Source organism: Heterodontus francisci, unplaced genomic scaffold, assembly GCF_036365525.1.
Source record: "Heterodontus francisci isolate sHetFra1 unplaced genomic scaffold, sHetFra1.hap1 HAP1_SCAFFOLD_736, whole genome shotgun sequence".
Classification (NCBI taxonomy): domain Eukaryota; kingdom Metazoa; phylum Chordata; class Chondrichthyes; order Heterodontiformes; family Heterodontidae; genus Heterodontus; species Heterodontus francisci.
In genome coordinates, this window is record NW_027142325.1 from 65,855 (window position 1) to 84,346 (window position 18,492).

The window sequence follows — 18,492 nt, forward strand, 5'->3', positions numbered from 1 at the left end:
TAACATTACCTTGTCTGAGTCTGACTCCAACCCTGTCTCCGAATCTTCAGGTTCGAGTGAAAAATGGTTGGCCACAAGTCTTAGGATGTCGGATTTCTTACCTCTTGCACGGAAAGTAATCCCAAACTGCCCAGCCACATTTTTCAACTTTTCCACTTATAGGGCCTTTATCTTATCCCAAGTTACTTCATCCTGGCTTGGGAAAGTACTGGCCTCGGATGCGGAGATGTTAGTATTCTAGCAACACAAACCACAAGAAAACCTGTATTGATTTTTTTTTTGTTGGGATCAATTTGGTTTCTCACTTCCAATTTCTCGTTTGTCTGTGTACAATGCCAGACTAGAGCCCCCAAATTTCTGTTACGACCAGGTGAGGAAGGGGTCTCAGACTCCCCTTTTGCCCCTTCTCTGGGTTGACCACAGCAGGGTTTATCTTTTTTAACAGAGATTTAACTTACCACCTCAGTGAGCGCTTACTCCTGTTCCTCTAATATATTTGCAAATGAACCAATCAGACAGGTTTTCTTTCTTGAGTTTAAACAAGAAAGATGTAAGTTTATTAACCTTATCACTCTAAACCGGTTAAAATTACTAAAATACGCTATGCATCCATACCCACATTCACACAAGAGCCACACGCACGCACGCAAACACACACACACACATACACACACACATACACACACATACACATACACACACACACATACACATACACACACACATACATATACACACACACACACACACACACACACACACACACAAATAGATTACAGAGGGAAAAGCAGAGTTGGGAGGTTGGAATCGAGTCCTTTATAAATGGAATGTAAATACTGAGTCTCAGTCCCAGAGTTTTTAGTTGAAATTGCAGTCCTGAAGATCTCGCTGGGCCATGTGCACGGGTCAGGCTGGTTACTCAGGTTCTGGAAGGCAGGAGAGAGACTTTATCCTTGTCCCCCGGTTGCTGACTGTAAGGATCTGTAGACTTGTCTTCCACCAGACGCAGATTGAGGCTTCTCAGGATCTCTACTAGAGAGAGAGAGAGAGAGAGACAGAGACAGAGATGCTGTTCCCTTGCTGGATCCCAGTGACTGTCTGACTTCTGAGTCACCAATCACAAATCTCTTGAGTGGGCCAAGCAGTCATGTGATGTGACCACCACTTTATGTCTGAATCAGCATCTTCCGGAATGATCTTTGAAATTCAGGGCTCTCCTCCTAGCTGTTCAGACATACTTGGCAGGGGAGATTTGACTCTTTCAATGTCAATGGGTGTCGATGGCTTTTGATGACCCCTCATTGATAAGGTCATCCCAGATAAGTGAATCAGAGAGCACCCCATTGTTCTGACTAGCTGAGTAATCATATCTGTCTCCAGACTGATTCTTTGGTATTTCATATGCAAATTGTGCTTGGCCATCTGGGCTGCTAGCTGTTCAGTTTTTAAAAGTTATTTGTAACAATGTCCAGTACAAGTCTCAGGCCAAGTTCCATGCGATAAAACTAATATTTCCATTTGGCATGTGGGATTTCCATCACAGGGTTTTCAAATCTTCAATACTTAATCAATTTAACTTATCATGTGACATGTCTCCTGCTCTTCTGCATGAAATGCGTCCTTTTGTTTCTCGCACCCGAGAAAAGAAATGAATGATATGAGAAAACCTGTTTGTTCAATTTTCACAGTTTTAGAGATCCATTTTCCTCCCATTTCCAAATATTTTATTTAAGCAGTTCAGAATCCCAGCTTTGAGCCCCCATTTTGGTATGGACAGGTGGTAACTTGTGTGGGTGGCTTCCAATTTTCACCTCCCAACTGATTGCGATTGTGTTTTGTTAAAAATGGTGCATTTTTAGGGCCAAATAAACTGACAAACGATAGTTTTCTTGTAGGTTAAAAAAACACCTATTTTCTTTGGAACAATTCCTGAAATGGTCGCAACCTTCACCCACTCGCACATTCACACATACACAAGAATAGATAGAGAGAAAAAGGTCGGATGCATTTAAAGTCCAAGGTAATATAAAACTTTGTGGATTACAGAATGCTGTTGAATCATCTGGGGAGAAAAGTCTTCTTTTAAAGGTACAGGCCTGGTTGTCTGCTTGCTCTTTATTTATTTATTTAGAGATACAGCACTGAAACAGGCCCTTCGACCCACCGAGTCTGTGCTGACCGACAACCACCCATTTTATACTAATCCTACATTATCCCCATATTCCCTACCACATCCCCACCATTCTCCTACCACCTACCTACACTAGGGGCAATTTACCTATCAACCTGCAAGTCTTTGGCTGCGAGAGGAAACCGGAGCACCCGGCGGAAACCCACAGGGAGAACTTGCAAACTCCGCACAGGCAGTACCCAGAACTGAACCTGGGTCGCTGGAGCTGTGAGGCTGCGGTGCTAACCACTGCACCACCCTAAATGAACTTAATTCAATTAATTAATTAATTGAATTTAAATTCCACCAGCTGCCATGTTGGGATTTGAACCCATGTCCCCAGGACATTAGCCTGGACCTCTGGATTGCTAGTCCAGTGACATTACCACTACGCCACCATCTCTCCATTTTTTCTCTCCATCTTGCTGAGGTGTTGTACAGTTCTATTGGTTAAAACTCAGCCCAAGGTTGGTGGTGTGAATTTGGTTTACCTTCACAGATGGAGAGTCTTAAAGTCACTTTGTAATTTCTCTGCTGTAATGGTTGTTCAGTTCTTGCTCAGCAGGGTTCTGCTTAGCTGGATCTCTCTCTCAGCCTCTGGCTGGAAACTGGCTTTCGGTGGTCTTGTCTGGATCTTCCTCTCTCTCCAGAGGGCTACCAATTAAGGTCAAAATCCATCACATTTGACTTTCTGTTAGGTGGTGCATGGCCCTGTTCCCTGGTGTGAGCACACAATGGACCAGGATGTAGAAACCATGGCTATCTATTGACGTCTGAATGGGAATCATTCTGTTATAATGATGCTACTTAACTCATTCATTTTGGTTTGGGCTGTGAGTCAGTCTGTCTTCTGAACCTTTTGTTAGTTCATGCAGGTAGATAGGAGTCATCAATATGCAATGGGTTCTCCCAGAGCTATTTCAGATGAAGTTAACAAGTTTAACCCTCCACAGACGGAACTGTGTATTGTCAACACAAGAGGGGGTTCACGTGATCACTACTCCATATTGTCTGTGCAATAATTGTCCTTGTTCTTGTGGTTCAGTGTAAAAGTTGACTTTTTATTTTCATAATTCCTCCAATTCATTGTTTATTTCAACACAGCTCCTTCCAAGCATGTGAGGAGAGACTGAAGAAGCTGGCATTGTCCCCTTAGAGCAGAGAAGGTTGAGGGAGATTTAGTCGAGGGGTTTAAAAACATTGAGGAGTTTTGATAGCGTAAATCATGAGAAACTGTTTCCATTGGCAGGAGGGTGATATTTTCTTACAGAGTGAGTTCAGATGATCTGGAATGCAGTGACTGAAAGGCTGGTGGAAACAGATTCAATACCAACCATCAAAAGGGAATTGGATAAATACTTGAAGGGTAAATATTGCAGAACCATGGAGAAAGAGTAAAGGTGTGGGACGAATTAGATATCTCTCTCAAAGAACCAGCACAGGCATGATGGGGGAATGGCCTCCTGTGCTGTTTGATTTTATTTATAAAATAATGGATAGCTGGAAGTGAATTACAGCCTAGAATCTAATCGAGAGTTCTGGGGATTGAAAATCCTGTCCTGTTACACTGACAGTGGGATATTGCTCATCAGACACAGCGCTCTCTGATGACCTCAGGATTTAATACAGGATCAGCTCATTTACATACGGAACAACAAATAATATAATGGAGGTGTTTTAGATGATGGAAGTATTTAACAATTTCCTCTGGTGGGGGAATTACAGAACAAGGGAGCATAACCTTAGATTTATAGTTAGGCTGTTCAAGGGTTATGTCAGTAAGAACTTCACACAAAGGGTGACGAGACATTTCCTGCGACACTTGCTGAGACATTTGTTAATAAGACCTGCCTGTTTGAAGTCTGTGCCATGAAATTTATTCATGTAGTGTTGCCTCTTGTGGTGCTCTGCAGGCTGCCCTTGCTTCCCGGAGACAGGCAGTCCCACAGGTCACTACCTGTGTGACCCCATGCCCCGTTCTTCATTGATATGTGCGCAAGCAGCAGCATCCCCTGCCAGGGCCTGAACACGTTGAATTGGCACCATCCTGAAGACAACTGGCTGATGTAACGTCAGGATTCCAAATTTGAACAGCCCAGATCCTGGTAACGCTGAATTGTCCACTCCTGAGCAAAGAAGCAAGATGGACTCTACAGCAGCTCCCCTGCTCTGCTTCAAGTAGTGCAGTGGGATCTTTTACATCCACCTGAGAGCAGACAGGGCCTCGAGTTAACGTCTCACCCGAAAGACAGGACCTCCAACAGTGTAGCACTGCCTGAGTACTGGACTGGAGTGATTTTGTGCTGAAGCCTCTGGAATGGGCATTGAACAGACAGCTTTCTGATTGCAAAGTGAGAGTGCTACACACTAAGCCACAGCTCTCACTATAAAGGGTTAGCATAACTTCCCTGCTTTTGTAATCTATGTCACTATTTATAAAGCCCAGGATCCCATATAATTTTTAAAGACCATTATCCACTTCTCCTGCCACTAAGACAGATTTTTATATAGAAATGCCCAAGTCTCTTGTCCGAGCTGGAAGTGAATTACAGCCTAGAATCTAATCGAGAGTTTTGGGGACTGAAAATCCTGTCCTGTTGCACTGACAGTGGGACATTGCTGTTCAGACACAGCGCTCTCTACAGCCTCTTTAAAATTGTATTTTTTGTTATATTGCCTCTCCTCATTCTTCCTTCCAAAATGCATTATTGCACACTTCTCGGAATTAAATTTCATCTGCCATGTGTCTACCCATTTTACCAGTCTGTTTATGTCCTCCTGAATTCTTTACCATTCCCCTCATTTCTTTGTTTCGTGTCATCTGCAAACTTTGAAATTATGCCTTGTATACCAAAGTCCAGGTTATTACTTCATCAAAGAACTCAATCAAGTTGTCAGAAATTATTTGCCTTTAACAGATCTGTGCTGGCTGACATTTGTTAACCCATATTTTTCTAAGTGACAACTAGTTTTGTCTTAGATTATTGTCTGGAATAGTTTCTCCCCCACCCCACAGCCCCCAATCTACCCACTGACATTAGGCTGACTGGCCTGTAGTTATTAGGTTTATCCCTCTCCTCCTTTTTGAACAGGGGTGTAACATTTACAACCTGCCAGCCCTCTGGCATCACTCCCATATTGAAAGAGGATTGGACGATTGTAGCCACAGCTTCTGCTATTTCCATCCTTATCCCTCAGGAATCTAGGATGCTTCCCACATCTGGTCTGGGTGACTTTCCTACTTTGGACACTGCTAACCTTTCAAGTACTTCCTCTTTATCTCGTTTCTCCGAGTCAATTTCTCTACTACCTCCTCCATTACTGTGACACCGGCAGCTTCCTCCTATTTTGGGGAGAAATGTTCATTCAGTACCTCAGCCATGCCCTCTGCCTCCACACCATTTATTTTCTGGTCCCTAATCACCAGAACCTTTCCGCTGACTATCCATCTACTATGTTTAGAAAGGACTTTAGTGTTCCAGATGTTTATGCTTGTTGGAGGCCAATCATCTCAGGCCCAGATGCAGGAGATCCTCAGAGTAGTGTACCAGGTCCAACCATCTTCAGCTGCTTCATCAATGACCTTCTCTCCATCATAAGCTCTGAAGTGGGGATGATCCCTGATGATTGTGCAATGTTCAGCACCTTTTGTGACTCCTCAGAATCTGAAGCAGTTCAAGCCTGCATGTAGCAAGACATGGACAACATTCAGGCTTGGGCTGATAAGTGGAAAGTAACATTCGCACCACAGAATTGCCAGGCAATGACCATCTCCAACAAGAGAGAATCTAACCATCAGCCCTTGACATTCTACAGCATTACCATCGTTGAATACTCCACCATCAACATCCTGGAGGGATTCAGAAGAAACTTAACTGGACCAGCCATATAAATACTATGGCTACAAGAATAGATCAGAGATTGAGGGTGACAGTGGTTCAGTGGTGCTGTCACTGATGTAATAATCTAGAAGCCCAGGCTAATTCCCCTGGGGCATGTGTTCAAATCCCACCATAGCAGCTGGTGGAATTTAATTTCAAATAATTGAAAAGAATCTCAAAATAATTGCCACTTTCAAGAATGGTGCCATAAAACTATTATCACTTGCCATTAACAAAAACATTTGGTTCACTAATGTCCTTGTCTGGCCTATAGGTGACTGCAAACCCACAGCAATGTGGTTGACTCTGAACTGCCCTCTGAAATAGCCCAGCAAGTCACTCAATTGTCTGGGGCAATTAGGGATGGGGAACAAATGCTGGCCTTGCCAGTGATGCCCACAGGAATTTAAAAAAAACTTTATGTTACCCACTTATATTTTCTCATACATTCTCTTTGTCTTCTTTCCTTTTTCAGGTCTCCCAAACACTTTCAGTACTGACTCTCTATGTATAATGAATCAGACATTGATCATAAACCTTCTTTTCCTGTCCCATTTTAAACTCAATATCTTTATTCATCCAAGAAGCTGTAGTATTGGATGTTCTTCTTCCTTTCGCCATCCTAGGAATGTTTTTAGCCTGTACCTGAAATATCTCCTCATTAAAGGCCCCCATTGCTCACATTCTGTTTCACCTGTCTATCTTGGTTTTGAACCCATCAACTATAAACCATCTGAACCCGTCTGTTATATTCCAGCCTGTAACTCACTGTTATTTATCCATTATTTAATGTATAAACTACCCAAACCCCTCTGTTATATTCCAGCTTGTAACTCACTGTTATTTATCCATTATTCTATGTATAAACTACCCAAACCCCTCTGTTATATTCCAGCCTGTAACTCACTGTTATTTATCCATTATTCTATGTATAAACTACCCAAACCCCTCTGTTATATTCCAGCCTGTAACTCACTGTTATTTATCCATTATTTAATGTATAAACTACCCAAATCCCTCTGTTATATTCCAGCTTGTAACTCACTGTTATTTATCCATTATTCTATGTATAAACTACCCAAACCCCTCTGTTATATTCCAGCCTGTAACTCACTGTTATTTATCCATTATTCTATGTATAAACTACCCAAACCCCTCTGTTATATTCCAGCTTGTAACTCACTGTTATTTATCCATTATTCTATGTATAAACTACCCAAACCCCTCTGTTATATTCCAGCCTGTAACTCACTGTTATTTATCCATTATTCTATGTATAAACTACCCAAACCCCTCTGTTATATTCCAGCTTGTAACTCACTGTTATTTATCCATTATTTAATGTATAAACTACCCAAACCCCTCTGTTATATTCCAGCCTGTAACTCACTGTTATTTATCCATTATTCTATGTATAAACTACCCAAACCCCTCTGTTATATTCCAGCCTGTAACTCACTGTTATTTATCCATTATTTAATGTATAAACTACCCAAACCCCTCTGTTATATTCCAGCCTGTAACTCACTGTTATTTATCCATTATTTAATGTATAAACTACCCAAACCCCTCTGTTATATTCCAGCCTGTAACTCACTGTTATTTATCCATTATTCTATGTATAAACTACCCAAATCCCTCTGTTATATTCCAGCCTGTAACTCACTGTTATTTATCCATTATTTAATGTATAAACTACCCAAACCCCTCTGTTATATTCCAGCCTGTAACTCACTGTTATTTATCCATTATTCTATGTATAAACTACCCAAATCCCTCTGTTATATTCCAGCCTGTAACTCACTGTTATTTATCCATTATTTAATGTATAAACTACCCAAACCCCTCTGTTATATTCCAGCCTGTAACTCACCGTTATTTATCCATTATTCTATAAATTACCCAAATCCCTCTGTTATATTCCGGCCTGTAACTCACTGTTATTTATCCATTATTCTATGTATAAACTACCCAAATCCCTCTGTTATATTCCAGCCTGTAACTCACTGTTATTTATCCATTATTTAATGTATAAACTACCCAAACCCCTCTGTTATATTCCAGCCTGTAACTCACTGTTATTTATCCATTATTCTATGTATAAACTACCCAAATCCCTCTGTTATATTCCAGCCTGTAACTCACTGTTATTTATCCATTATTTAATGTATAAACTACCCAAACCCCTCTGTTATATTCCAGCCTGTAACTCACCGTTATTTATCCATTATTCTATAAATTACCCAAATCCCTCTGTTATATTCCGGCCTGTAACTCACTGTTATTTATCCATTATTCTATGTATAAACTACCCAAATCCCTCTGTTATATTCCAGCCTGTAACTCACTGTTATTTATCCATTATTTAATGTATAAACTACCCAAACCCCTCTGTTATATTCCAGCCTGTAACTCACTGTTATTTATCCATTATTCTATGTATAAACTACCCAAATCCCTCTGTTATATTCCAGCCTGTAACTCACTGTTATTTATCCATTATTTAATGTATAAACTACCCAAACCCCTCTGTTATATTCCAGCCTGTAACTCACCGTTATTTATCCATTATTCTATAAATTACCCAAATCCCTCTGTTATATTCCGGCCTGTAACTCACTGTTATTTATCCATTATTCTATGTATAAACTACCCAAATCCCTCTGTTATATTCCAGCCTGTAACTCACTGTTATTTATCCATTATTCTATGTATAAACTACCCAAACCCCTCTGTTATATTCCAGCCTGTAACTCACTGTTATTTATCCATTATTCTATGTATAAACTACCCAAATCCCTCTGTTATATTCCAGCCTGTAACTCACTGTTATTTATCCATTATTCTATGTATAAACTACCCAAACCCCTCTGTCATATTCCAGCCTGTAACTCACTGTTATTTATCCATTATTTAATGTATAAACTACCCAAACCCCTCTGTTATATTCCAGCCTGTAACTCACTGTTATTTATCCATTATTCTATGTATAAACTACCCAAATCCCTCTGTTATATTCCAGCCTGTAACTCACTGTTATTTATCCATTATTTAATGTATAAACTACCCAAACCCCTCTGTTATATTCCAGCCTGTAACTCACTGTTATTTATCCATTATTCTATGTATAAACTACCCAAATCCCTCTGTTATATTCCAGCCTGTAACTCACTGTTATTTATCCATTATTTAATGTATAAACTACCCAAACCCCTCTGTTATATTCCAGCCTGTAACTCACTGTTATTTATCCATTATTCTATGTATAAACTACCCAAATCCCTCTGTTATATTCCAGCCTGTAACTCACTGTTATTTATCCATTATTTAATGTATAAACTACCCAAACCCCTCTGTTATATTCCAGCCTGTAACTCACTGTTATTTATCCATTATTCTATGTATAAACTACCCAAATCCCTCTGTTATATTCCAGCCTGTAACTCACTGTTATTTATCCATTATTTAATGTATAAACTACCCAAACCCCTCTGTTATATTCCAGCCTGTAACTCACTGTTATTTATCCATTATTCTATGTATAAACTACCCAAATCCCTCTGTTATATTCCAGCCTGTAACTCACTGTTATTTATCCATTATTTAATGTATAAACTACCCAAACCCCTCTGTTATATTCCAGCCTGTAACTCACTGTTATTTATCCATTATTCTATGTATAAACTACCCAAATCCCTCTGTTATATTCCGGCCTGTAACTCACCGTTATTTATCCATTATTCTATAAATTACCCAAATCCCTCTGTTATATTCCGGCCTGTAACTCACTGGTATTTATCCATTATTCTATGTATAAACTACCCAAACCCCTCTGTTATATTCCAGCCTGTAACTCACTGTTATTTATCCATTATTCTATGTATAAACTACCCAAACCCCTCTGTTATATTCCAGCCTGTAACTCACTGTTATTTATCCATTATTTAATGTATAAACTACCCAAACCCCTCTGTTATATTCCAGCCTGTAACTCACTGTTATTTATCCATTATTCTATGTATAAACTACCCAAATCCCTCTGTTATATTCCAGCCTGTAACTCACCGTTATTTATCCATTATTCTATAAATTACCCAAATCCCTCTGTTATATTCCGGCCTGTAACTCACTGTTATTTATCCATTATTCTATGTATAAACTACCCAAACCCCTCTGTTATATTCCAGCCTGTAACTCACTGTTATTTATCCATTATTCTATGTATAAACTACCCAAACCCCTCTGTTATATTCCAGCCTGTAACTCACTGTTATTTATCCATTATTTAATGTATAAACTACCCAAACCCCTCTGTTATATTCCAGCCTGTAACTCACTGTTATTTATCCATTATTCTATGTATAAACTACCCAAATCCCTCTGTTATATTCCAGCCTGTAACTCACCGTTATTTATCCATTATTCTATGTATAAACTACCCAAACCCCTCTGTTATATTCCAGCCTGTAACTCACTGTTATTTATCCATTATTCTATGTATAAACTACCCAAACCCCTCTGTTATATTCCAGCCTGTAACTCACTGTTATTTATCCATTATTCTATGTATAAACTACCCAAACCCCTCTGTTATATTCCAGCCTGTAACTCACTGTTATTTATCCATTATTCTATAAATTACCCAAATCCCTCTGTTATATTCCAGCCTGTAACTCACCGTTATTTATCCATTATTCTATAAATTACCCAAATCCCTCTGTTATATTCCGGCCTGTAACTCACTGTTATTTATCCATTATTCTATAAATTACCCAAATCCCTCTGTTATATTCCGGCCTGTAACTCACTGTTATTTATCCATTATTCTATAAATTACCCAAATCCCTCTGTTATATTCCGGCCTGTAACTCACTGTTATTTATCCATTATTCTATAAATTACCCAAATCCCTCTGTTATATTCCAGCCTGTAACTCACCGTTATTTATCCATTATTCTATAAATTACCCAAATCCCTCTGTTATATTCCGGCCTGTAACTCACTGTTATTTATCCATTATTCTATAAATTACCCAAATCCCTCTGTTATATTCCAGCCTGTAACTCACCGTTATTTATCCATTATTCTATAAATTACCCAAATCCCTCTGTTATATTCCGGCCTGTAACTCACTGTTATTTATCCATTATTCTATAAATTACCCAAATCCCTCTGTTATATTCCGGCCTGTAACTCACCGTTATTTATCCATTATTCTATAAATTACCCAAATCCCTCTGTTATATTCCGGCCTGTAACTCACCGTTATTTATCCATTATTCTATAAATTACCCAAATCCCTCTGTTATATTCCGGCCTGTAACTCACCGTTATTTATCCATTATTCTATAAATTACCCAAATCCCTCTGTTATATTCCGGCCTGTAACTCACTGTTATTTATCCATTATTCTATAAATTACCCAAATCCCTCTGTTATATTCCAGCCTGTAACTCACCGTTATTTATCCATTATTCTATAAATTACCCAAATCCCTCTGTTATATTCCAGCCTGTAACTCACCGTTATTTATCCATTATTCTATAAATTACCCAAATCCCTCTGTTATATTCCAGCCTGTAACTCACCGTTATTTATCCATTATTCTATAAATTACCCAAATCCCTCTGTTATATTCCGGCCTGTAACTCACCGTTATTTATCCATTATTCTATAAATTACCCAAATCCCTCTGTTATATTCCGGCCTGTAACTCACTGTTATTTATCCATTATTCTATAAATTACCCAAATCCCTCTGTTATATTCCGGCCTGTAACTCACTGTTATTTATCCATTATTCTATAAATTACCCAAATCCCTCTGTTATATTCCGGCCTGTAACTCACCGTTATTTATCCATTATTCTATAAATTACCCAAATCCCTCTGTTATATTCCGGCCTGTAACTCACCGTTATTTATCCATTATTCTATAAATTACCCAAATCCCTCTGTTATATTCCGGCCTGTAACTCACTGTTATTTATCCATTATTCTATAAATTACCCAAATCCCTCTGTTATATTCCGGCCTGTAACTCACCGTTATTTATCCATTATTCTATAAATTACCCAAATCCCTCTGTTATATTCCAGCCTGTAACTCACCGTTATTTATCCATTATTCTATAAATTACCCAAATCCCTCTGTTATATTCCGGCCTGTAACTCACCGTTATTTATCCATTATTCTATAAATTACCCAAATCCCTCTGTTATATTCCGGCCTGTAACTCACTGTTATTTATCCATTATTCTATAAATTACCCAAATCCCTCTGTTATATTCCAGCCTGTAACTCACTGTTATTTATCCATTATTCTATAAATTACCCAAATCCCTCTGTTATATTCCAGCCTGTAACTCACCGTTATTTATCCATTATTCTATAAATTACCCAAATCCCTCTGTTATATTCCAGCCTGTAACTCACCGTTATTTATCCATTATTCTATAAATTACCCAAATCCCTCTGTTATATTCCGGCCTGTAACTCACCGTTATTTATCCATTATTCTATAAATTACCCAAATCCCTCTGTTATATTCCGGCCTGTAACTCACCGTTATTTATCCATTATTCTATAAATTACCCAAATCCCTCTGTTATATTCCGGCCTGTAACTCACTGTTATTTATCCATTATTCTATAAATTACCCAAATCCCTCTGTTATATTCCGGCCTGTAACTCACTGTTATTTATCCATTATTCTATAAATTACCCAAATCCCTCTGTTATATTCCGGCCTGTAACTCACCGTTATTTATCCATTATTCTATAAATTACCCAAATCCCTCTGTTATATTCCGGCCTGTAACTCACTGTTATTTATCCATTATTCTATAAATTACCCAAATCCCTCTGTTATATTCCAGCCTGTAACTCACCGTTATTTATCCATTATTCTATAAATTACCCAAATCCCTCTGTTATATTCCAGCCTGTAACTCACCGTTATTTATCCATTATTCTATAAATTACCCAAATCCCTCTGTTATATTCCAGCCTGTAACTCACCGTTATTTATCCATTATTCTCTAAATTACCCAAATCCCTCTGTTATATTCCAGCCTGTAACTCACCGTTATTTATCCATTATTCTATAAATTACCCAAATCCCTCTGTTATATTCCAGCCTGTAACTCACCGTTATTTATCCATTATTCTATAAATTACCCAAATCCCTCTGTTATATTCCAGCCTGTAACTCACCGTTATTTATCCATTATTCTATAAATTACCCAAATCCCTCTGTTATATTCCGGCCTGTAACTCACCGTTATTTATCCATTATTCTATAAATTACCCAAATCCCTCTGTTATATTCCGGCCTGTAACTCACCGTTATTTATCCATTATTCTATAAATTACCCAAATCCCTCTGTTATATTCCAGCCTGTAACTCACCGTTATTTATCCATTATTCTATAAATTACCCAAATCCCTCTGTTATATTCCGGCCTGTAACTCACCGTTATTTATCCATTATTCTATAAATTACCCAAATCCCTCTGTTATATTCCGGCCTGTAACTCACCGTTATTTATCCATTATTCTATAAATTACCCAAATCCCTCTGTTATATTCCAAACTGTAACTCACCGTTATTTATCCATTATTCTATAAATTACCCAAATCCCTCTGTTATATTCCGGCCTGTAACTCACCGTTATTTATCCATTATTCTATAAATTACCCAAATCCCTCTGTTATATTCCAAACTGTAACTCACCGTTATTTATCCATTATTCTATAAATTACCCAAATCCCTCTGTTATATTCCAGCCTGTAACTCACCGTTATTTATCCATTATTCTATAAATTACCCAAATCCCTCTGTTATATTCCGGCCTGTAACTCACCGTTATTTATCCATTATTCTATAAATTACCCAAATCCCTCTGTTATATTCCGGCCTGTAACTCACCGTTATTTATCCATTATTCTATAAATTACCCAAATCCCTCTGTTATATTCCAGCCTGTAACTCACCGTTATTTATCCATTATTCTATAAATTACCCAAATCCCTCTGTTATATTCCAAACTGTAACTCACCGTTATTTATCCATTATTCTATAAATTACCCAAATCCCTCTGTTATATTCCGGCCTGTAACTCACCGTTATTTATCCATTATTCTATAAATTACCCAAATCCCTCTGTTATATTCCAGCCTGTAACTCACCGTTATTTATCCATTATTCTATAAATTACCCAAATCCCTCTGTTATATTCCGGCCTGTAACTCACCGTTATTTATCCATTATTCTATAAATTACCCAAATCCCTCTGTTATATTCCGGCCTGTAACTCACCGTTATTTATCCATTATTCTATAAATTACCCAAATCCCTCTGTTATATTCCAGCCTGTAACTCACTGTTATTTATCCATTATTCTATAAATTACCCAAATCCCTCTGTTATATTCCAGCCTGTAACTCACTGTTATTTATCCATTATTCTATAAATTACCCAAATCCCTCTGTTATATTCCAGCCTGTAACTCACTGTTATTTATCCATTATTCTATAAATTACCCAAATCCCTCTGTTATATTCCGGCCTGTAACTCACCGTTATTTATCCATTATTCTATAAATTACCCAAATCCCTCTGTTATATTCCGGCCTGTAACTCACCGTTATTTATCCATTATTCTATAAATTACCCAAATCCCTCTGTTATATTCCGGCCTGTAACTCACCGTTATTTATCCATTATTCTATAAATTACCCAAATCCCTCTGTTATATTCCGGCCTGTAACTCACCGTTATTTATCCATTATTCTATAAACTACCCAAATCCCTCTGTTATATTCCGGCCTGTAACTCACTGTTATTTATCCATTATTCTATAAATTACCCAAATCCCTCTGTTATATTCCGGCCTGTAACTCACCGTTATTTATCCATTATTCTATAAATTACCCAAATCCCTCTGTTATATTCCGGCCTGTAACTCACCGTTATTTATCCATTATTCTATAAACTACCCAAATCCCTCTGTTATATTCCAGCCTGTAACTCACCGTTATTTATCCATTATTCTATAAATTACCCAAATCCCTCTGTTATATTCCAGCCTGTAACTCACCGTTATTTATCCATTATTCTATAAATTACCCAAATCCCTCTGTTATATTCCGGCCTGTAACTCACCGTTATTTATCCATTATTCTATAAATTACCCAAATCCCTCTGTTATATTCCGGCCTGTAACTCACTGTTATTTATCCATTATTCTATAAATTACCCAAATCCCTCTGTTATATTCCGGCCTGTAACTCACTGTTATTTATCCATTATTCTATAAATTACCCAAATCCCTCTGTTATATTCCGGCCTGTAACTCACCGTTATTTATCCATTATTCTATAAATTACCCAAATCCCTCTGTTATATTCCGGCCTGTAACTCACCGTTATTTATCCATTATTCTATAAATTACCCAAATCCCTCTGTTATATTCCGGCCTGTAACTCACTGTTATTTATCCATTATTCTATAAATTACCCAAATCCCTCTGTTATATTCCGGCCTGTAACTCACTGTTATTTATCCATTATTCTATAAATTACCCAAATCCCTCTGTTATATTCCAGCCTGTAACTCACCGTTATTTATCCATTATTCTATAAATTACCCAAATCCCTCTGTTATATTCCAGCCTGTAACTCACCGTTATTTATCCATTATTCTATAAATTACCCAAATCCCTCTGTTATATTCCGGCCTGTAACTCACCGTTATTTATCCATTATTCTATAAATTACCCAAATCCCTCTGTTATATTCCGGCCTGTAACTCACCGTTATTTATCCATTATTCTATAAATTACCCAAATCCCTCTGTTATATTCCAGCCTGTAACTCACTGTTATTTATCCATTATTCTATAAATTACCCAAATCCCTCTGTTATATTCCAGCCTGTAACTCACCGTTATTTATCCATTATTCTATAAATTACCCAAATCCCTCTGTTATATTCCAGCCTGTAACTCACCGTTATTTATCCATTATTCTATAAATTACCCAAATCCCTCTGTTATATTCCGGCCTGTAACTCACCGTTATTTATCCATTATTCTATAAATTACCCAAATCCCTCTGTTATATTCCGGCCTGTAACTCACTGTTATTTATCCATTATTCTATAAATTACCCAAATCCCTCTGTTATATTCCAGCCTGTAACTCACCGTTATTTATCCATTATTCTATAAACTACCCAAATCCCTCTGTTATATTCCGGCCTGTAACTCACCGTTATTTATCCATTATTCTATAAACTACCCAAACCCCTCTGTTATATTCCGGCCTGTAACTCACCGTTATTTATCCATTATTCTATAAATTACCCAAATCCCTCTGTTATATTCCAGCCTGTAACTCACCGTTATTTATCCATTATTCTATAAATTACCCAAATCCCTCTGTTATATTCCGGCCTGTAACTCACCGTTATTTATCCATTATTCTATAAATTACCCAAATCCCTCTGTTATATTCCAGCCTGTAACTCACCGTTATTTATCCATTATTCTATAAATTACCCAAATCCCTCTGTTATATTCCAGCCTGTAACTCACCGTTATTTATCCATTATTCTATAAATTACCCAAATCCCTCTGTTATATTCCAGCCTGTAACTCACCGTTATTTATCCATTATTCTATAAATTACCCAAATCCCTCTGTTATATTCCGGCCTGTAACTCACCGTTATTTATCCATTATTCTATAAATTACCCAAATCCCTCTGTTATATTCCGGCCTGTAACTCACTGTTATTTATCCATTATTCTATAAATTACCCAAATCCCTCTGTTATATTCCAGCCTGTAACTCACTGTTATTTATCCATTATTCTATAAATTACCCAAATCCCTCTGTTATATTCCGGCCTGTAACTCACTGTTATTTATCCATTATTCTATAAATTACCCAAATCCCTCTGTTATATTCCAGCCTGTAACTCACTGTTATTTATCCATTATTCTATAAATTACCCAAATCCCTCTGTTATATTCCGGCCTGTAACTCACTGTTATTTATCCATTATTCTATAAATTACCCAAACCCCTCTGTTATATTCCAGCCTGTAACTCACTGTTATTTATCCATTATTCTATAAATTACCCAAATCCCTCTGTTATATTCCAGCCTGTAACTCACTGTTATTTATCCATTATTCTATAAATTACCCAAATCCCTCTGTTATATTCCAGCCTGTAACTCACTGTTATTTATCCATTATTCTATAAATTACCCAAATCCCTCTGTTATATTCCGGCCTGTAACTCACCGTTATTTATCCATTATTCTATAAATTACCCAAATCCCTCTGTTATATTCCGGCCTGTAACTCACCGTTATTTATCCATTATTCTATAAATTACCCAAATCCCTCTGTTATATTCCGGCCTGTAACTCACCGTTATTTATCCATTATTCTATGTATAAACTACCCAAACCCCTCTGTTATATTCCGGCCTGTAACTCACTGTTATTTATCCATTATTCTATGTATAAACTACCCAAATCCCTCTGTTATATTCCGGCCTGTAACTCACTGTTATTTATCCATTATTCTATAAATTACCCAAACCCCTCTGTTATATTCCGGCCTGTAACTCACTGTTATTTATCCATTATTCTATGTATAAACTACCCAAACCCCTCTGTTATATTCCAGCCTGTAACTCACCGTTATTTATCCATTATTCTATAAATTACCCAAACCCCTCTGTTATATTCCAGCCTGTAACTCACCGTTATTTATCCATTATTCTATAAATTACCCAAATCCCTCTGTTATATTCCAGCCTGTAACTCACCGTTATTTATCCATTATTCTATAAATTACCCAAATCCCTCTGTTATATTCCGGCCTGTAACTCACCGTTATTTATCCATTATTCTATGTATAAACTACCCAAACCCCTCTGTTATATTCCGGCCTGTAACTCACTGTTATTTATCCATTATTCTATGTATAAACTACCCAAACCCCTCTGTTATATTCCAGCCTGTAACTCACCGTTATTTATCCATTATTCTATAAATTACCCAAACCCCTCTGTTATATTCCAGCCTGTAACTCACTGTTATTTATCCATTATTCTATGTATAAACTACCCAAACCCCTCTGTTATATTCCAGCCTGTACCTCACTGTTATTTATCCATTATTCTATGTATAAACTACCCAAACCCCTCTGTTATATTCCAGCCTGTAACTCACCGTTATTTATCCATTATTCTATGTATAAACTACCCAAACCCCTCTGTTATATTCCAGCCTGTACCTCACTGTTATTTATCCATTATTCTATGTATAAACTACCCAAACCCCTCTGTTATATTCTAGCCTGTAACTCACTCGTGTCTGATGTCTGTGTATAAACCATCCCAATCTGACCATATGATGTTATATCTG

At 37.5% G+C, this 18,492-nt stretch overlaps 1 protein-coding gene across 1 annotated transcript in view; it reads left to right on the top strand.

Annotated features, from left to right (window-relative positions):
* The window catches only part of LOC137367030 (sialic acid-binding Ig-like lectin 15), a 66,194-nt gene that overhangs the window by 23,959 nt on the left and 23,743 nt on the right, over positions 1 to 18,492 (top strand). The gene's annotated exons all lie outside the window — the stretch shown is intronic.